Source organism: Armigeres subalbatus, chromosome 3, assembly GCF_024139115.2.
Source record: "Armigeres subalbatus isolate Guangzhou_Male chromosome 3, GZ_Asu_2, whole genome shotgun sequence".
Classification (NCBI taxonomy): Eukaryota; Metazoa; Arthropoda; class Insecta; order Diptera; family Culicidae; genus Armigeres; species Armigeres subalbatus.
This window is the reverse complement of record NC_085141.1, coordinates 339,709,581-339,731,797: the sequence shown is the minus strand read 5'-3', so window position 1 is coordinate 339,731,797 and position 22,217 is coordinate 339,709,581. Positions and strand designations below refer to the sequence as shown.

At 35.8% G+C, this 22,217-nt stretch overlaps 1 protein-coding gene across 3 annotated transcripts in view; it reads right to left on the bottom strand.

The window, feature by feature from the left end:
• The window catches only part of LOC134225836 (protein sax-3), a 979,605-nt gene that overhangs the window by 829,645 nt on the left and 127,743 nt on the right, over positions 1–22,217 (bottom strand). Inside the window, exon 2 of one of the 3 annotated variants that reach the window (XM_062706210.1) lies at positions 10,819–10,929. The exons of the other annotated variants lie outside the window; for them this stretch is intronic. The gene's annotated coding sequence lies outside the window, so the exon portion shown is untranslated. The remainder of the gene's footprint in view (positions 1–10,818; positions 10,930–22,217) is intronic. 3 annotated transcript variants of the gene reach the window in all.

Here is a 22,217-nt window from a genome sequence, read left to right as displayed (position 1 = left end):
TGTGTGACTTTGAAGGATAGAGCATTTCCAAGCACGAGACGAGCCAGCCTTGGGCTGGAAGTCTCATAATGAGACATAATAAAAAAACATTTCAAGTATTCATAATTTCTTCAAAGTGAAAAGCATCCTCAAGCCCTTGAAATTAATTTGAATCCATAAAAGCATAGTTCGACTCCGAAAATACTTTGGAGGATACAGAACATTTGGAACACTATTCATAATATTTATAAACCAACAAGCATCCCTCAAGCCCGCCAAGAGATTCGTGAGGTCATGAAAGCATAATCAGGACTCCTAAAACACTTTGGAGGATAAGAACATTTCAAGCATTATTCGCATTTTAACAGGTAAAGCATCCTCAAGCCATTAAGATTAATTTGAGATCAAGAAAAGTATGGTTTCGACTCTGAAATACGTTGGAGGATAAAACATTTGAAGCATTAATTTTTGTTCAGAACATCATTTCAAAACATGATATTATATAAACTGCAATCGTTATGACTAAACGGAAACATATTTCAACTATACAATTAGTTCATTCGTTCAAGGATTACCCAATGTGATTTAAACGCACATTAGTTTAAATTATATCAACGACATCCGTTTAAGTAAAACTTTTCATAAATTATATGGCCAAATTCCTTAGACATATTCTTCCCCACATACTCATGTTGAACGTAGTAAGGTTCTTTTGGAATAACTACAGATGCTTGTCCCTGCAAGGTATAAGTCCAATCCTCAATTTAACGATTGCAAAAGAAAGACCCCAGAATTTTCTCAGATGTCATCATTTTTTTCTTAAAACATATTTTATTTCCATAGATACAGAATGCAAACTTGAATAGACTCATTCATTCTGAGGAAATTTAATGAGCACTTGCAGGTTTGATTCCAATTTGGAGGATAACTACAGAAAATGCAAGGAAAGCCAATTATTTAACTATTTACAATTATGTTTAATCACATATAAGCAAACATGGACAGCATTTTTTAAATTCTAATGCTCCAAATAACAAAAAAAAAAACAAACAAAAATAAAAATAAAAAATAAGCTTGTTGTATACAAATTATGCGCATAATGTACGTGCAAGCTTTGAAGAAGGCATTTCAAGCATTATTTCGCAATTTCTTTAAAACGAAAATCATCCTCAAAGATTTGCCGGATTAATTTGAGATCATATAACATTAAATTATTAAAGGTTCACAGACTCGCATACTTTCGCTCAAAATACTTTGGAAGAGAGACCATTTGAAGCATTATAATTTTATTAAACAAAAGCATCCTCGACCCTTGAGACTCATTTGAGATCATAAAAAGCATATAGTTTCGACATAAATGCTGGAGATGGAACATTTGAAGCATTATTTTTTTGATTTCGGAACACATTATTTCAAAGAGGCATGATGGTATGTCTTGAATGCAATCAGTTTTCCCGACTAAACGGAAAATATTTCAACTATGCAATTAACAGTTCATTCGTTCAAGTTACCCAATGTGAAAGCAAAGCACATTGGTTTAAATTATATCAACGACATTCGTTTATAAAACTTTCATAAATCATGATAATTCACTTTGAACATATTCTTTTCTACATGTCGTGTGGAGACGTTGTAGGGTTCTTTTTGGAGGATAACTACAGATGCCCTGTCCTCCAAAGTTTCTTCAAGATTCAATCCTCAGATTTATGATTGGAAAAAGAAGATTCAGATTTTCTTTCAGACGTCATCATTTTTTCTTAAAACATGCTTTATGGCCAAAGATACAGGTTGCGAAAGTCGAATGGACTCATTCGTTCTGAAGAATTTAATTAGCTTTTATAAGGTTCCAATTTGGAGGATAACTACAGAAAATCGGGAAAGCCAATTCTATAATTTCATTACCGTTATTTTTTAATCACATATAAACAGAAACATGAACAGCATTTGCAAAATTCTATGCACCAAATAACAAAAAAAAAAAAACAAACAAAAATAAAAATAAGAAAAAAACCATTTGTATACAAATTGTGCACATAATGCATGCACAAGCTTCGAGGATAGACCATTTGAGCATTATTCGCCATTTTTTAGAAACCTCCTCAGCCCTTGGGACTCATTTAAGGATCATAAAGCATAGTTTCGCTCAAAGTACTACATTGGAGGATAGAACAATTGAAACGTATTCTGAATTTGCTTGTAGACAAAATCATCCTCTACCCTTTTAGTTCGTTTGCTTGATCATGAAAGCATAAACTCATTCGAAATACTTTGGAGGATAGAACATTTGGCTATTCAATTTTTATGAACGAAAAGCATCCTCCAGCCTAGAAACTCATTTGAGATCCTTAAAAAGCATAGCTCGGCTTCGTAATGCTTTGGAGAAGAGAACGTTTCAAAGCATTATTTCGCAATTTTTATGAACCGAAAAGTATCCTCAATCCCTTGAGATTCGATTGTGAACATGAAAGCATAAACTCGATTCGAAATAATTGAGGATAGAGCATTTCAAGCCTAAACGAAAACATCCTCCATCACCAAGACTCATTTGAGATCATAAAAGCATAGTTTCGACTTCGAAATACTTTGGAGGTAGAACATTTGAAGCATTATTCGCATTTTTTATAACCGGTATATAACCTTGAGATTCGATTGTGATCATAAAGCATTATCTCGATTCCGAAATACTTTGGACGATAGAACATTTGAAGCGTTATTCAGAATGCTTATATTCAACGAAAAGCTTGACCCTTGGATTTATTTGAAATCATAAAAGCATAGTCTCGACTTCGAAATACTTTGGAGGATAGTACACTTCAAGCATTATTCGCATTTTTATGAACCGAAAAGCATCCTCGACCCTTTTAGATTCGTTTGTGATCATAAAGGAATATTTTCGACTCCGAAATACTTTGGAGGTTTGAACATTTGAAGCATTAACTTCTTGTTCGAAACACATTATTTCAAGAGCATGATAGGAGTATGTCTTGACTGCCAATCGGTTTTGACTCTTGAAACATATTTCAACTATACAAATCGCCTACTTTGGGCGTTAACACAGCGGCACATAGGAGTAAACTTTCTGAAATCAGTATGAAAGGCATCTAAGGTTCGATTTCTCAAAATTAGCACCTTCATCGAAAAAATATTTGGTGGTAGGTGTGTGTGAACTTCTTCCTACATAACCAGTACCAAATAAGCTTTTCATGAAAAGTTTCTATTTTCAGAAAACCCGCATTAGATGTCTTCTCTATACAAATTTCTGGCGGTTAACTCATGCAGCTGTTTGCACATATACTATAGTGCCTGGATGTGGCAGCAGCAGAGTGAAAATCAGCCACTGCCAATAATTCATTAGTTCATTCGTTCAAAAATTACCTATTGATTTAAACACATTATTGGTATAAATTACCATCAACGACATCCGTTAATATCAAAACTTTCATAAATTATGATAATTCGCATAAACATATTCTTGCCCCGCATAACATTAGTGTTGAACGTTGTGGGGTTCTTTGGAGATAACTACAGATGCTTGTCCTCCAAAGTTTCTTTAAGTCAATCCTCAAATTAACGATTGGAAAAGAAAAGATCCAGAATTTTCTTTCAGACATTAACAAATTTTCTTAAACATCTTTATTTCCATAGATGTTGAATGCGAAGATCAACTGACCCATTCGTTCTGAAGAATTTAATGAGCATTTTATAAAGGTTCCAATTTGGAGATAACTACAGAAAATCAGAGAAAACCAATTCTATAATTTCATTACCTTTTCATCCACATATAAGCAAGCATGAACAGCATTTTCAAGATATTTTTATGCATAAATAACAAAAAAACAAATAAAAAATAAAAATAAAATAAAACCATTTGTATACAAATTGTGCACATAATGCATGCACAAGCTTCGGAGGATAGACCATTTGAAGCATTATTAGCAATTTTATGAAACGAAAGCATCATCCAGCTCTTTGAGACTCATTTGAGATCTGGCATAATTCAGATCAAAATACTATGGAGGATAGATTAATTGAAGCATTATTCGCAGTTTTTATGAAACAAAAGCATCACTCAATAGCAAGTTCATTTGAGATCCTTAAAAGCATAGTTTCGACTCGAAATACGTTGGAGGATAGAACAATTGAAGTATTATTCGCAATTTATGAACAAAAATCATCCTCAGCCTTTTGGATTCGTTTATGATCCTTGAAAACTTCAAACTCGATTCGAAATACTTTGGAGATTGAACATTTGAAGCATTATTCGCAATATTTGATCATTTATTGGAGAAACTGCATAAGTCCATTTTACACTATTTCAGAAAACAACAAAAACTGTTTTTGATGAAATTCGCACCGAATCTTTCGATTTCTTCGATACAGATTAATAGGTTTGGCAAAACTCAACACTGTGGCACTTTCGAATTACAAAATGTCAGCAGTACTCTAATTGCTTTTCAAGTACGTGGACATATATAGTTTCTCAAACAAACGAAAACAAAATCATACATTCCTGAACAAAAACTTATTTTGCGTGTTTTGCCAGAATATGTATTTTGAGGTTTCGAGAATATACAAAAAATCTAATTTTGGCCAAAAATGTACATATGCAGTTTCTCAAACAAACAGTTCATTTATAATCCGACAAAGCATCCTCAAGCTCAAGCCCTGAAGTTCATTTTAGATCCTTAATGCATAATCTGGACTGGAAACATTTCAAACAATATTTGCCATTTTCATGAAACAAAAAGCATCCTCAAGCCGTGGAGCTCATTTGAGATCACAAAAGCATAGTTTCGACTCCAAGAAATACTTTGGAGGATGAACCATTGAAGCGATATTCGCAATTTTTATTAAACCAGCATCCTCAGCCCTTGAGACTCATTTGAGATCATAAGCATAGCTTCGACTAGCAAATACTTTAGGATGGAACATTTGAGCATTATTTTTTGTTCGGAACACATTATTTCAAGAGCATGGTAGTATGTCTTGAATGCAATCCAGTTTGACTAAACGGAAAAATATTTCAACTATGCAGTGGATTCATTCGTACAAAAGAGTTACCCAATGTGACTTAAGCACATTGGTTTAAATTATCAGCGACATTCGTTTATATAAAACTTTCATAAATCATGATAATTCCTTTGAATTTATATTCTTTCCCCACATAGTCGTGTGGAACGTTGTAGGGTTCTTTTGGAGGATAACTACAGATGCCTGTCCTCAAGAAGTTTCTTCAAGTTAATCCTCAATTTAACGATTGGAAAAGAAAAGATTCCAGATTTTTTTTCTTTTCAGACGTCCATCATTTTTTTCTTAAAAACATGCTTTATGGCCAAAGATACAGGTTGCGAAAGTCAGATGGACTCATTCGTTCTGAAAGAACAATTAGCTTTATGAGTTCCAATTTGGAGGATAACTACAGAAAATCAGAGGAAAGCCAGATTCTATAATTTCATTACAATTATTTTTTAATCACATATAAGCAAGCATGAACAGCATTTCAAAATTCTACTAATGCAAATTACAAAAAAAACAAACAAAAATAAAAATAAGAAAAAAACCATTTGGATACAAATTGCACATAATGTACACAAGCTTCGGAGGATAGACCATTTGAAGCATTATTCGCCATTTTATGAAACGAAAACATCCTCCAGCCCTTGAGACTCATTTGAGATCATAAGCATAGTTTCGACTCCAGGAAATACATTGGAGGATAGAACAATTCAAACATTATTACGAATTTGTATGAACCGAAAATCATCCTCGACCCTTTTGGATTCGTTGTGATCATAGAAAGCTTAAGCTCGATTCCGAAAATACTTTTTATGAATGGCAGCCTCGACCTTTGACCCTAAAGCATAATCTCAATTCCGAAACTTTGGAGGATAGAACATTTGAAGCATAATTCATGGTACATTAAATAAAAGCATCCTCAAACCTTGAGACTTACGAGATCATAAAAGTATAATTTCGACTCGAATACTTTGGAGGATACAACATTTGAAGCATTATCCGCTTTTTTATAAGACAAAAAGCCTCCTCAATCTGAGATTCGATTGTAATCATAAAAGCATAAAGTCTCGACTTCGTAATACTTTGGGAAGAGAACGTTTCAAGCATTATTCACGTAATTTTTTATGAACCGAAAACCATCCTCGACCGCTGACCCTATAAGCATAATCTCGATTCCGAGAAACTTTGGAGGATAGAACATTGAAGCGTTGACGAAATTTTTATTCAACGAAAGCAGCCCTTGGGGTCATTTTGAAATCATAAAGCATAGTTTCAACTCCGAAATACTGGATGATAGAACATTTGAAGCATTAGCGCCTGCATTTCAGGAAACACATTATTTCAAGAACATAATAGGAATTATGTCGGCTACAATCAGTTTGACTCCACGAAACATATTTCAACTATACAATTAGTTCTATTCGTTTGAGTTCTTCTTCTTCTTGTGGCTTACATCCCCACACTGGGACAGAGCCGCCTCGCAGCTTAGTGTTCATTAAGCACTTCCACAGTTATTAACTGCGAGGTTTCTAAGCCAGGTTACCATTTTTGCATTCGTATATCTGAGGCTACACGATGATACTTTTATGCCAGAGAAAATCAGACAATTTCCAATCCGAAAATTCCTAGACCGGCACCGGAATCGAACCCAGCCACCCTCAGCATGGTCTTGCTTTGTAGCCGCGCGTCTTACCGCACGGCTAAGGAGACCTCTTAGAGTTATAATATGATTTAAAAATTCATCAAAATTTTTTAAATTATCAATCGACATTTTGTTAATTATGCAAAGACGTTTTATAGATTACTGATACTGTCGCTATAGAAATATTCTTGCGCAAGCAATAGTAGTTGCAAATTGTAGTTCCTTTGGAGGACTAACTACAGTGCTATAGTCCTCCAAAGCTCGTCTCAAAATTAACGATTGGAAAGAAAGATACAGAATTTACTCTTTCAGACGTCATCCAAATTTTTCTTAAAACATGCTTTATTTCCATAGATATTGTATACGAAGAAAGTCAAACGGACCCATTCGTTCTGAGAAAAATTTAATGAGCATTTATAAAAGGTTCCAATTTGGAGGACCTTTACAAATCAGAGGAAAGCCAATCCTATAATTTCATTACAATTATTTTAATGCATATAAGCATGGCACATAGACAAGCATTTTCAAAGAAATTCTAATGTATAAATAACGAAAACCAAAAAAAACAATTGTATATACAATTATTGCACTAATGTATGCACAAGCTTTGAAGGACCAGAGCATTTCAAAGCATTATTCGCAATTTTGAACCGAGAAGTATCCTCAATCACTTAGTATTCGTTTATGATCTTAAAAAAGCATAACATTTTGAAGCTTTATTCTAAATTTTTTATGAAACGAAAAAACGTCCTCAAGCCTTGAGACTCATTTGAGATCCTTAAAAGCATAGTTTTAACTTCCAAAATACTTTGGAAGTTGGAACATTTGAAGCATTAATATTAGACGGAAGCATCCTTGACCCTTTGAGATTTTGTTTGACCATAAAAGCATAATCTCGATTCAGAAATACTCTTTGGAAGAAAAGGAAGACATTTCAAGCATTATTCATTTTCATGAATCAAGCATCCTCAATTCCTTTAGATTCATTTGAGATCATGAAAGCATAATCTGGACTCAGAAATACTTTGGAGAAAAGAACATTTTCAAGCATTATTCATAATTTTTATAGCATTAGCATAGTATTAGCATTAGCAGTGTTATGGTGTAATTCGTAGATTAGACACTAGTGATACTCATGTTTGCGCAAATCCTTATCTAGAATGCTATCAGAAACAAGAAGGGAAGGGGGTCCTTGTTTCCAGTCTTAAACAAAAATAGCAAGAAGCATGAGATTACTGCTCTAGCCACGCCATCTTCCTGCCACGTAACCAGGGAAAGAAAAGAGGTATTGATGTGGTACTTGCCAACAAGAGACCACCGACACCCTCATAAATTACCAGGTTGGATATTGCGGAAGGTATTCGTTGGGTCAGGTTGCTGAATGTTGACAATGGGTGCTTAACACACCACGTAAAGGTGTCTACCCAGTATTCGCAATTTTTATGAAGCGAAAGCATTCTCAATCCCTTGAGATAATTTGAGATCATGAAAGCATAATCAGTGCTCGAAATACTTTGAAGGATAGAACATTTCAATATTCCGGTACAGTCCGTGTTTTGATCGCCGCGAAATGAAGAAAATATCAGTTTGGTGTTCCAGTGAAACCATGCGCTTGCGCAATTTTCCATAGTTTGTAATAGCCACCAGGCAGAAGTCAGGAACTATAGACAGTGAAATATATAGATGAGCAGGAATGAATCCTCTGTCTCAAACGAACTGTCAAACGTGTCTCAAACAGCATGACGTCGATTTCAGTAAATGTTAAGGGCTGTGGCGTCATATGCGCATATGTGCCTGATCCAAAAGTCGACTCAGCCATGCTTTTCGCTCGTAATAGATTCTACTATCTATAGTCAGAACTATGCCTATTACTCGTCGTCGCGAAATGGTTTAGATACCGAATCAGTGAAATACGTTAGACACGTATAGTTTCATCTTTGTATGATCATGAATAGGTTCGTTCATAAGAAATAATTACTACGCAAGGCGATTTCAATATTTCTTCCCAACCAACATACTATTCCTTCCCAGTCATACTCATGGAGCGCGCAGGATTTCTCGGTCTCTTTGTAGCAATGAGTGTCGAACTAATTTTCCTCCCCGTATCCTAATTGACTGAATCATGGCCGACATCGTTTAGTCTGAATAAAAAGAAACTGCGCTACCAATGACAACATTACCGGCTAGTAAGCCTCGTTGCTGCCAGAGGATGGCCATCGTAGCACCTACTTTGCAGAAGAATATCCGAAAGCACCTGGATTACCCAAATGGTGAAACTTGCAGCAGATAGACCCATTGTTCGGGTGGATGGGCGCCATTCTCCGGATATTATCGATGTGCGGACATTCAGAGGTCCGAACATTGACTCTGATCCACTACCTCGTTGTCGGTGAAATTCGATCACGGTTGTCAACTGTATCGAACGAAAAATCTGATGAACGATGTGTACAATATCAGCGATTGTCGGCGGAGGTAGTCGATTGAGTACCGACCAGAAGCTCGACGAACGGATAGTAATCAACGTTAGCGAAACATCAACGACTATGGAATTGATCCAGAGCGGTAGCACAACACAGACGAAGTGGTAGGCACTGACAGGAGGCGACCCAGGGACGGGTTGGTTCGATGCGGATGTCAGAGATGATGACGAGAAGAACGTTACCAGTAGCCGGATGTGGTGTCGGTACCCGATCGAATAGAGATCGTAAAGCAAGGGAAGCAAACAGCCGAAAAACAAGCCACCGCAGGAAGAAAGAAAGGGTACGAAAGAATCAGTTATTAGAAGGGCGCAGGAAAAAATGGAGCAGAACGGATAATGCGAGTAGAATTTTATGAGTCTGCTCAATGGCGTGGAGAAAGACAGCGCATCTCCTGTCATGTGCAATGACAACAAGGGACATCTGACAGATAAAAACAAGAAGGCTCAGGTGGAAGCAACACTTCGAGCTTCATGAATAATAGGTGACGGGATGCATCAGTGAGAACAGAATAACATAAAGCGACGATGCAGAAGTCTGTAAGTCGACCTACATATGAGATGAGGTTAAAAGCTGCTTAAAGAGCAAGAAAAGCACAAAGGCTGAGGAACGGATCCGCTCCAGCTGAACTTCTCAAACAGCAGTAGAAACAGATCTTTAAATTGAAGTTCTGCACCATATTATGTCGAAAATAACATGGAAGATGAGGAAATGCCTGCTGGGTTGACGGCCTCATTTGCCCTCTCTATAAGAAAGGGCACACTGAGTGTCGCCAATTATGCCGAGATATAACCCTCCTTAATTCGGCGTACAAAATCGTATCCCGTATTCTCGTTCAGATTGAGACCGCTTGAAGATCCTTCGTCGATGTCGATACCAAGCAGTTTTCGATGAGTCATCAACGACGTATCAAATAGTTAACCTGAGAGAAAATCCTTGATAAATTCGGGATATCAACTGTATGATCACATCATTGTTTATTGATTTCAAGGCAGCGTATAAGCAATCGTAGTTGTTTCGCTCCGCCAGTGCCGACGAGTTCCTCCATCAAGACGTCGAGTCATTCATCAGACTGGGTCCGAACCTGGAGACAACACACTACTCCATAATGCATATTTAAAAGTGTCTTGTTTCGGGTTCTACAGTGGCTCATATGAATCCGTCCAAGTTATGCATCCCAGGGAATCGAAAATAGCACTTTTCCCGGGCATTCTCCGTCCAGCTCTGGTCTTCTGTCGTCTCAAACAAAACGGTTCTGTGTTCGGAGTGCATCTCAGACGCTGATGAAAAGAGGGCATATGTTAAATGTTTTATGGGTTCTCTCTCGAACTTCAACACATCCCGTCCCATCCCATCCAGCAGAACACTTTTCGAACTGTCGATGGCTGTTCTTGTGGTTTGGCTATGCGGTGTGATATATTGATGTCAGTTGTTGACCTTTCCACACTCCGGTTGGTGAGGTTTAATGAGTTCCAAGAAAGAAAAGTTCTGATGTTCTGATGGCACTTCGTCTTCTTTATGTTTTCAAATTAGTTTTCAATCGACAGAAAAGCATGGAAAAATTCAACTGGAATAAACAACAACACAAAATCAACATTTTCCACAGTAATTCATAAGTATTCTAAATGAAGAGACATTTTCACAGCCGGTATCTCTTTACGAGTGAAATTTCAGTAAGTTTAGATATAAAATGTTATTCATTACCTCCGGGGTAGAATAAATTTACTAAAGCACTCTCAGAAATGCTAAGCACCATTACCAGTGGCTGCGACGAACGTTTTGCGAATAGCACTTCGAGCTTGAAGTTGTTAATACCTGAAATGAGAAAATGAAAAATTCATTAAGTACAGACGAAAAAACAGCAACTGAAATTTATTTTCCTAAAAGCGATCCTTAAATTTCCAATTTTCCACTTCACTTCCCGTTAACGTGAATCCCCTCTAAGCCTAGATTCCCTTATTTCAACTAGGATTGCCTATTCCTTCTCATAAAAGATAAAATGCCCTATCGGGGAGTTCCCCTCGCGCTTGGCCCCAGTACCACCCAACAACCAAGCGACGAAATCGAGATGGTGTCAAATCAAATTAAGAATTTAGTCTGTTTATATTGGCATGATGCGCTCCACGTCACTTCACTTCCGGCTCCGAAACACGTCACCTACAGGCGCCCTGCAGTGCCAGACGGCAGCCTCCAGAAGTGAGCCTAGTTGGGGTGGTACGAAATTAGATTGAAGAGGTTTGTCTTGTGCTATTCGGAGAGAGAGGGCTTGCCATTTTCCAAAAATTTCATCCAAGTGCCTATTGTGGGGGATGTTTTTCTAAACTCAATCCCCGCCCGATTGCGAGATGGAGGCACTCGTCGCAAGAGAGTAGCAAGTCGGCACTTGTAGGCTGATAAGAAGATTACGGAATGGAAAACGGGAAGGAGAACTGGAATGGAAGAATAACAAGGGCTCTTGTGCTATGAGTAAATTAGAAAAACGAAAATCGTAGGGTTAGGTGTTTTTGTTAAATTGAGGCTAGGAACGAGGATCTTAGTGTTGGAATTGTGCAATGAGGTTGTTGAAAATTAGTCCATTCACAATACGTGAAGGAACAAGGGAGATCAATTATGTGTTGTTTTTGAACACTGAATCGTGTTTCTATTCAATCCAAAAAAGGACTTTTCTAGAATATTTTTAAGGGTCCAATACAAATAGCTGTCAAGGCTCCAAACAGACTTCACATAAACCCCTAATAGAATAATTTTAGAATAATGAAAATATGAAATTATTGATGGAATTCAGATTAGTACAGCCCTCTGTCTAGAATTCTTAAAGAATCATAGAGAGTATTCATCCACAAAATTGAACATAAATTTCAGCAAACTTTGGAGGAAAAGCCATCTTAAATTGAACACTTCGTAAAGCTGGATCAGAGGTCGTTATGGATTCGGAGTGAGATCCAAAAGATTCTTAAAATAAATGTATGTTCACCCATTGCATGGTTTGTGTCCAATCCGAATAAGGGGGGTCATTGCACAACTCGACTTGAGTCGAGTCAATCAGTTATGTACAAGTGAGGCCTGGCCGATAAGCGCAATGAGTCCATAAGAAACATCTCGCATGCGGCACATAATTTCTCTCAAATTTGGAACAAGATGAAATCCAGAATTACTTGATTTGTATCAAATTCTCAATTTTTAAACGCAATTTCGTTGAGTCAAGTTACTTGTCTACTCGATTACAATACACTGAAGTTGCTTTTTACGCGGATAGGTTTTGGTTAATCATGCCTTTCAATCAATTGGTTATGGCAATCAATTAGGTGGACCCCACGGCATTTTTTTTTGTCGAATCTCGAAAACATTCGCCTTTAGTCTAATGCAGAAGCCGAGGCAAAATTTGATTCGAATCGACAAACAGGATTTATCACGAATTCAGATTGAGGAAATAATTTGGCTAAAATCAAGATAAGAATTTGTTTCGAAAGCGAAATATGTTTTTTTTTTCATTTACGAGACAGATTTTTTAAACAATATTTGATTCAAGTTTAAAACAGAATTCGCTTCAAAAGCAGGACTAAAATCAAGCTTTCTAGTAAGCGTACCGACCCTGATCCAAAATTAAATTCATCGGGTTCAGATTCACCTCGAAATGGATTTTGGATTTTGAATCCCTTGATTTTTCGTTAATGTCAAACAGATTACGCTTTCAAACCTTGACACGGATTCGAAGCAAGCATCGTTCGGTATTCTTCCGAACATGATCCGTTTCGAGGTCAGAACAAGATTCGTCCCATAACTGAAATAAAATTAATTGTGACATCGAAAAAAAAAAACTCTTTTTGGATTTCTTTTGAATCCGAAAATTGATTCTTCATCAGTTCAAAATAGAATTTATCTTGAATGCAAAATAGGAACTCTTCTAAGCTCCGGTAACCTCGCGTTCAATCCACAACAGAGTTTGTCTCAAATCTTGAATAAAATTAGCTTCCAATGCGGGAAAAGAATCGTTTCGAAGTCTAAAAAAGAATCGTCTATTTTAATTTTTTAAAATCTTAAACATCTTAACAAAATTCGTTTAGAACTTTACTAAAAACAAATTGTACGATGAAGGATGCGCCTCAAAGCAGAACAATATTTTCTCCCGTAGGGATTTCTCTTGGAAAATTTTGAAAAAGAATCGCCATCAATTCGAAGGTTTAGGGTCATTTGGCCGAATGCCGTTTGTCCCAAACGAAGAAGACAGGAAGAAGAAAGAAGGAATAAATGAAAAGGAAAAGGAAGAAGTAATAAGGAAGAAATATAAAGGAAGAAGGAAAAAGGATGAAAGTAGAAGGAGGAAGAAAAACGGAAGAAGGCAGAGAGAAGAAGGAAGAAAGAAGAGCGAAGAAGAAGAATAGAAAAAGAAAGAAAAGAGAAAGAAGAAGAAAGAAGAGAAAAGGAAAAAAATGAAGAAGGAAGAAGATAAAACTAAGAAGAAACAAAAAGAAGGAAATGGGTAGAAGAAAGAAAGAAGAACGAAGAAGGATGAAAGAAGGAAAAAATAAGATGCAAGGAAGAATAAGGAAAAAGGGAAAAGAAAGAAGGAAGAGGAAAAAGGAGGAAAGAAAAAGGAACAATGAAGAAGGAAGAAGGGAGGACGAAGGAAAAAGAAAGAAGAGGGAAGTAGAAGACAGGAGGAAGAAGGAAAAAGGGAAAAAGAGCAAGGAAGAAGAAGAAGGTAGTGAAAGCAGAAGGAAGATGGAAGAAAGCAGAATAAAAAAGGGAGAATTATGAAAGGAAGAAGGAAAAAAGAAGAGGGAAGAAGGAAGAAGAAGGAAAAAGGAAGAAGGTAGAGAACGAATAAAGAAGGGAGCAGAAAGAATGAAGAGAAATGAAGCAGTAAAGAAAAAGGGACATGTAGAAAAAAGGAATAACGAAGATGAAAGAAAGAAGAAGAACAAAATAACAAAATAGAAAACAACGGAACGAAAATTATGAAAGAAGAAACTCGATTTTTTCTCACTTTTGAATACTCAGTTTTCATTTCTTGTTTCTCATATTTCACATCCTACTTCTCACTTCTCAGTTTTCAATTCTGCATTTCTCATTCCTCGCATCATTGTTCTCACTTCTTACTTCTATTTTATCATTTCCCAGTTCTCAGTTCCTGTTCCCAGTTCTCTGTTCTTAGTTTTTAGTTCTCAGTTCTCAGTTCTCAGCTATCATTTCGCAGCTCACAGTTCCCAGTTCTCAGTTCACTTTCCACTAAATTCTCATTTTTCACTTTTCCCTTGTAACTTCTCACTTTTCAATTCTCACCACTCACTTCTTATATCTTCCTCTTTACTACTCGTATTCTTGAAAAAAAAAAAACCGTTATCTGAGTTAAAAACGGTTCGGTCAAACGGCATTCAGCCAAATAGCGTTCGGCCAAAGGAGCTGAGACTTGTTCGAAATAGAATTGAGCCCGGAGTAAAATTTGTCTCTTGCTTAAAAGGTTGCATTCAGTTACAGAACATCATTCCAAATCATCAAATAAGAAAATAATGATTAAACCTTCGATAATAAAACATAGACAACAAAAATTGTGGTTTTGTGACTAATTTCGATCGATCATTGCCTTAAGATTTGTTTACTTGATAGAAACGTTTTCCCAATAATCTAAGATATTTCCGGATAAACACATTAGCAAGAATTGTGCCAGTTTTATTAAAAAGTTGTCTTGTGTTATGAAGATTTTTTTTAAATAAACTACACAGTCGAAAATTAACTTTGCATGAGGCCTAGAAGCGAACAGATAAGCTTGACCATGAAACCCATAGTTTAAGCATGTGCCATTAATAATTTTAAAAGTAAATAAGAAGTTATAGTTAGAAATTAGAATCAGCAAGTGAAAAGTAAGAAAGGAGAATTGTGAACTAAGAATTAAAACATAAGTAGCAGGAAGTAGGAATGAGAATTGAGTAGTGATAAAAAATAAAAAAGATGGTAAGCGAATGAGAAGTGAGACAGGAAAGATGACAAGTGAGAAAGAAAGTGATAAGAGAGAGAAATATATCAGAAGTAAGAAATAAGATGCGAGATGTGAGCAGTAAGATGTGAAAAATGAAATGTGGAGAAAAAGAAGTGAGAAGTAAGAAACAAATGAAATGCGAAAATTTGGACGTGAGAAATTCGATATGAAAAGAAAGAAGTGAAAAGCACGAATTACATGTGAAAATTTATAAATGAGATAATGAGAATTGAGCCGGGAGAAATAAGATGTCACTTACATGAGAAAAGTGAGAAGCAAGAAACGTGAGAATTGACTTTTGCCGTCAAAAATTTTTATTCGCTCAATCGGTTCTTTATTTTAACAATTTTTTCCAAAGAACCCATATTTTTTGACGCCTCTAAGGATGTACTAAAGTGCTGATTTTGAAGATTGCCCTAACATTCGCCCGATTTTGAACAAACACTTGCAGAACTTTTTCAGTTTTTGGTTTCGATTTTTAAAATAATAAGCGAAAGAATAAACTGAGACAAAAAAAAACGAGATACTTTTTTTGACGGGCAAGGTCAACTGAAAATGTAAAGTGTAAAACAGAAGGAAAAAGTAAGAAGTAAGAATTGAAAAGTAAGAAGCGGCTTGAGAAGTGAGAAATGATAAATGAGATGCAACAAAAGAGATATGTTGTGGGATAAACGTAGAATGAGAAGTGAAACGCAAGAAGGGAATAGTGAGAAATTAGATGTGAGAAGTGGGAGGCAAGAAGTGGAATGTTGGAATTAATTACAATATATGCGAAATGACAAATTTCGGATGGTCGCGTGATCGTTATGCAACTTCTCGGAAGCACGCACAAAAAAGCACTCAATTGTGAACTAAGAATTGGAACATAAGAAGTAAAAAGTATGAAAGGAGAAGAGAGAAATAAGAATGAGAATTGAGTAGTGATAAGAAATATGAAAGATGGTAAGCGAATTGAAAATGAGGAGAGGTGATAAATGAGGAAAAAAAAAAGTAATAAGTCAGAAAGAAGAAATTAGAAGTAAGATGCTAGATGTGAGTAATAAGACGGGAAAAATTAAATGTGAAGAAAAAGAAGTGAGAGGTGAGGTTCAAATGAAATGTGAGAATAAAGAAGGGAGAGATAAGACATGGAAAGTGAGGAGGTAGAAATTAAATGTGAGAATTGATAAGTGAGAATATGAGAATTGAGAGGGGAGAAATAAGATATAACTCAAAAGAGAAAAGTGAGAAGCAAGCAGTGAAACGTTGGAATTGAAAAGTGAAAAATAGAAGGGAGAAGAAAGAAGTAAGAATTGAAGGGTAAGAAGCGGCTGAGTGAGAATTAAATTGTAAGAAGTGAGGAGCAAGAAGTGAAATGTGCAAATTGAGTACTGAGTGCAATAACATACGCGAAATGGAAAGTGAGATTCGACATGTGAAAATTGGCAAATTGAAATTGAAAATAAGTGATACATTTGAAATTAGAGATATGAAGAAATTGTAAATAGGGGAACTGTTCCGTTTTCCACCTCACTGAACATATTTTCATCTAATCGCAAAACAAAGAAATACAGCACCAATCTTGTTGCTTCTTTTTGGTAACATCCGGGCTCATTTCTTGAAAAATCACAAAAATAAATAACAAATCAAATACATACCTTTTCATTGCTTTGTTTTTGATGGGATTGAAATGGAAGCTATGAGATGAAGTTCCGAACCGTTCCCCTAGATCGCGATATGGTTTACGTGTAGGTTATCAACCCGTTTATTTGCTAGTGTAACAATAGACTTCATCTCTTCGTTTCTTTCTGTTTGTTAGGATTCGACCTGTTGGTTTATGCAATATGCCGCGGGTGCAGACCAATACTTCTTCCGTCCTATTTTCTGCTGAGAAATCGAGCCCAGCAGAAATATGTAAGACTGTTCTCTTTTTTCACAGATAAGCGTAAGTTGATTGATTGGGAAAATGCCGAGATACAATTCCGACATACAATACGAAAAACCAAGGGGCAAGTAACTCTAAACTTTGCGATAATATTACTCATTGTCTCGCAATAGTATTTCGTTATATTTCTAGACTCCACGATTTTCATCAAACAAAGAAACGGTTGCTAGGTCGGTTGTTATGGTTTTGTTCAGTTAGTTGATGAAACGCAGTGCTCCCCCGTATTGGAAACACCTGATTTTCTAAACACAGATTCTAGAAAACTTGCAAACCGCAATTCATCTTTCTAATGCCTTCAAACCAAATCGTTATTGATGGGATGGAAATAGGCAGCCCTTACTTTGCACCGTTCAATGTGGAAAAACGATCCATAAAAAAATGAAAAACGATCCATAAATAACATCTGAATGTTCCATAAAACGCTACCATAAATCCATAAAATAGTTCGAGAGATTCCATAAAGAATAATTTTATGATCCATAAAACTTTGAAAAATGATCCATGAAATATATATATTGATCCATAAAATTTCAAATTTGAGCAATTTATATCCCGATGATGATCCATAATTTCAGCCATATGATCCATAATTTTGATAATGTGATCCATAATGCTTGGAAAGAAGGCCAATGAAACTATATTAATTGATCCAAACATTTTATAAAATCTATGGATCATTTATCAAAATTTATGGATCATATCACCAAAACTATGGATCATTTGAACAAAGTTATGGATCAAATGGCCAGAATTATGGATCATATGATTAAAATTATGGATCATATTACTGAAATTATGGATCATCATCACGATAAAAAAATGCGTAAATTTGAAGTTTTATGGATCAAAATATAGTTTTTATGGATCATTTTCCAAAGATTTATGGATCATTTGTTATATTTTCCTAGGAAAATAGCAAGAATTGTATTGTTTTTCTTGACATATGGACATATGGAACATATTTCCCAATTAATTGCTAAACTTTAGCTTAGTTATGGATCGAAAAAATATTCTTTATGGAATCTCATTAACTATTGTATAGATTTATGGTAGCATTTTAGGGAACATTCAGATGTTATTTATGGATCGTTTTCCAGTTTTTTATGGATCCGTCTTTATCGTTTATATGCAAAAGTATGTTTTGCCATGGAAATAAGAGCTATGAGATGAAGTGCCGAACCGTTCCCCTAGTTATTCAGTGATTTTTTAAGAATTTAAAGGTGACTGAAATCGTGTGTTGCCTAAAACTGGGTGGACTGTATCGACTGGGTGGCGTTGTGATTCATGCTTTCCCAAACAAAGCACTTCGATCAATTCTCGCTTAACTTTTCAAAAGGACCTAAGTAACATTTTTTTCATGAATTAATTTGAATAGCGCAATCAACAGAACAACATGAAAGCTATTGATTGCAGTATTCAAATTAATTCATGAAAAAAATGTTACTTAGGTCCTTTCGAAAAGTTAAGCGAGAATTCGCCGTAGATACGACGTAGATGTTCGCTAGTATTTGTTAGTATTTCTGGATACTGAAGAAAGTTTAGAGTTAGTTGCCCCTTGCGAAAAACGAATGTTTTTCAGGCCAAAATAAAGAAACGATAGGTAGAGATATTTAAAAATGTTCAGCAGCAGTGCAAGCATTGGTATGGTAACTTGTATTAAGGAAAACTTGAACCTAATTACATGCCGGGAAGTACGTGTTTTTGGTTCACATGTCGAATACTGCGATTAAGAAATCATGAGCGAATCTCACAATTCTTTCACGGCAATCTTTCTAGAGCCCTTCCCTAGTAACATTGACGGATTGATTGTAGTTTTATAGCGTAAAGAGTAAATTGATGTCTACTAGAGCGTTATAAAACCAAAATTGTTACTTGGGTTGCGTATTCAAAATAGTTCAATACAGATGTTCTAGGATTTGAAATTGTTCTAGAATACAGATCAACTATCAACTATCGAGTCAACAATAGACCACAATAGACTGTACTTGATAAAAATGGGTTACATTGGGTAGCTTATAACTTTTCAGCATATGGGTAAAAATTGACGATATTTTGGCGGAAACTAGATAAGAGTGTAACTAGATTAGAGCAGAAGTTTATCACAATCTGTCAAGTGGTTATTGAGATGGCTTCGAAACAAGAGCACACACTTAAATAATTTCAAAGATTTCGGTGAATTTTGCTTCAATTCACCGAAATCTCAACAGCAGATTTGTTCGGTAATTGTTTCACCGATTTTCTGCGGTATTTTCCTTTGTTCAACTGTCAAAACCACCAAAAATTCTGTAAAATTTTTACCGAACAGTTCTGCTGTTGAGATTTCGGTGAAATTTAACAGAAATCTGCGATTTATTGTAAGTGTGCAGATGCAACAAAATGAAATGCTAGTGGGCTTTTGAATAGAACTCTTTTTTTGGTTTTTAATTTGGCGGAATTTGAGAAGCATTTTATTCGGAAGTCCACTAGAATACTGTTCAAAAGTTCAAAAGGATTCCTTTCTGAATCCCAAAAAGAATGATATTCAAAAGCCTCAAAAGCACCTGAAATATTTCGTCCGACAAAATGTTCATGCGAAAGCTTAAAATGATTCCTTTCGGCAGCCCAAAAGAATATCATTTAGAATCCCAGAGGACTTCTATTTATAATCTCAAATAATTCCATTTTGAAATCCAAAAAAATCGCAAGCCCAAATGACTTCCGTTTCTAAATGGACCCCTTTTGGAATGGTTTTAGGATAATTGAGTTCATTTGGGCTTTTGAAACGAATCCTTTTGCGCCTTCAAACGAAATCTTTTCTGGCTCTCGAACAGACCTCGTTTGGGCCTTCGAACGGAACACATTTGAGTATCCGAAAGAAATGCATCTGTGTTGGGAATCTCTGAGCAATCCGATAAGGATTTTATTCGGAATGTCAGAAGCATTTTCTCCGGAATTCCCGAAGGATTCGTTTTTGGAATCCTCAAACGATTATTTTTGGAATAACATCAAATTTATTCTTAATAAATAGTAATAGCACAAGAATCAAAATTAATATTTTTTCTATATAATACGTTGAATTAACAATAAACTGTTTTAATTGGAAAAACAATTGTTTGACCATTTTATTGTTGTCTCGAATACGATAAAAGAATTGCCTCGAATCTAGAACAAGTCGTTTCGAAGTCAGGACAAGATTTGTCTGGAAATTGGAATAAGATTTAATTCTATAATTCAATTCAAATTAGCATTAGCATTAAGCAATTCGCACAAATTCGTAGGTGGTACAAGCCAAGACTATTGTATGAGAGTAGCATCACTTTCGTCCGTTACCACAGATATTGATTTGGGACTAATCAGGATCTCTTAGATAGAAGCGATGCACAGTCGAGATCTGTCCTGGCCACGTCTTTGCGAATGTTGAGAAAGGGGAAGGATGGTAAGTTGGATACCTACTTACGAAAGATGCAGAGAACTCTACGACCTCTCATAGGTGCCACGGGAGGTTTTTGGAATTGTTAGTGTGGAAGGTTATTAACAGTAGAAATCGTTTTGGTAGAACGTGAAACACAGAAAGAACGAAGATAGAAATACAAAGTAGGAAAAGGACGAGCCTGGGATTGAACCCACGACCTTCTGCTTATAAGGCAGAAGCGGTAGCCATTAGACCGCCGAGCTCGTCATTTAATTTCAATTCAATTCAAATTCAGAGCCATATTTGATTCAAATATGAAACATGATTTGTCTCGAAAACGGAACAAACTGCTTGTCAAATTAAGGATTTCTGGTCACGAACAAGGTTTTGATTATATCCCAAAAAAGATTCGCCCTAATATCGATACAGAATTCATCTTGAACCCAAAGTAGAATTTGCCTCAAATTATCGGACAGGGTCCACTTTGAACCTAAAACAAGTTTCGCCGAAACAGAATTTGTCTCAAATCCAAAGCAAACAAAGCAAATTTGTTTCGAATTTGGAACCGAATTCTTGTTGAACAAAATGTATCAGCAATAATTCCGAAAATGATTTGAATAAAATAAGCATGGATTTGTGTCGAATTTGAGCCAAAATTTTTCTCGAATCGACGATGGCGATTCGTTTCGGAGCCGAAAAAAGATTCGTTTCGAATCGGAAACAGAATTTGTCTCAAATCCGAAACAAAAATTCGGTCTTGAATTTTGATTGCGCAACAAAATTTGCATAGAATTACGTAAGGAATTCTCCTCAAGTTTTGACATTTTGGACAGGATTTCTCTGGAATCACGGAAATAATTCACTTTTAACCCAAACAAGCAGACTTTCCTCGAATCGATCAACAAATTTTGTTTTGAGTTCGAAGCAAAATTCGGATTGAGTTGCTTCGAAGTCAGGATAAGTTTCGCATTGAATCTGGAAAATAATTTGTCTCGGAATCTGGAAAATAATTCGCAATAGGATTTTTCTTCTGGTCTGGTTAATTTGATTAATATTTTAAACCGGATGCCTTAAGATTTCTCAAAGATCGGTCGAAGATTTCTTTTAGTTTCCAGCCCTAAAGACAATTCGTCTCGAATTCGGAATAAGATTTTCCTCGAACCAGGATTTTTTTTATGTTACAATTGTCTTAAACCTTGGAAAGCCTGGAATTCGGAGTAGATTTTTAAAGAACTTTGGTGAGGATTCATTTTCAGTCCAAAACATTTCGATTCTATTTTTTCTTAAACCGCCTTCAGACAGAAATAAAATTCGTGTGGAATTCAGAGTAGAGTTTGTTTTGATCTACGGACAATCCGAAACAAAACTCATTTTCAATCAATCTTCGGGTCAGTTAAACAAATTATATGAGCGTCAAAAAAATAAGTATGCAAGATTAAAAATTGAAACAAACTTTGTCTCAAAAGCTGAATAAAATTCTTCTCGATGTTTTAGCTTTGAGTCCCTAACAAGATTTCATCCGAAATCCACAACAAAACTAAAAGTCTGTTTTCAATAGCAAAGATGACTTAAGTTACAAAAGAATGAATCCCGAAAATGATGCTCGTTTAGTCTGGATTCCAGACTTCGGAACATAAATAGCCTTAAACTCAGAGCAGAATTTGTTCGGCACGAACGAACAAAATTGGCGTCGATTCCGAAATAAGTTTCATCCCAAATCCGAAACAGAACTAGTCTCGATTTCGGAACAAGATCCTTGAAAGCTGAGTAATAATCGTTTCGAAGTTTTAGAAAAACAGAAACATTAACAG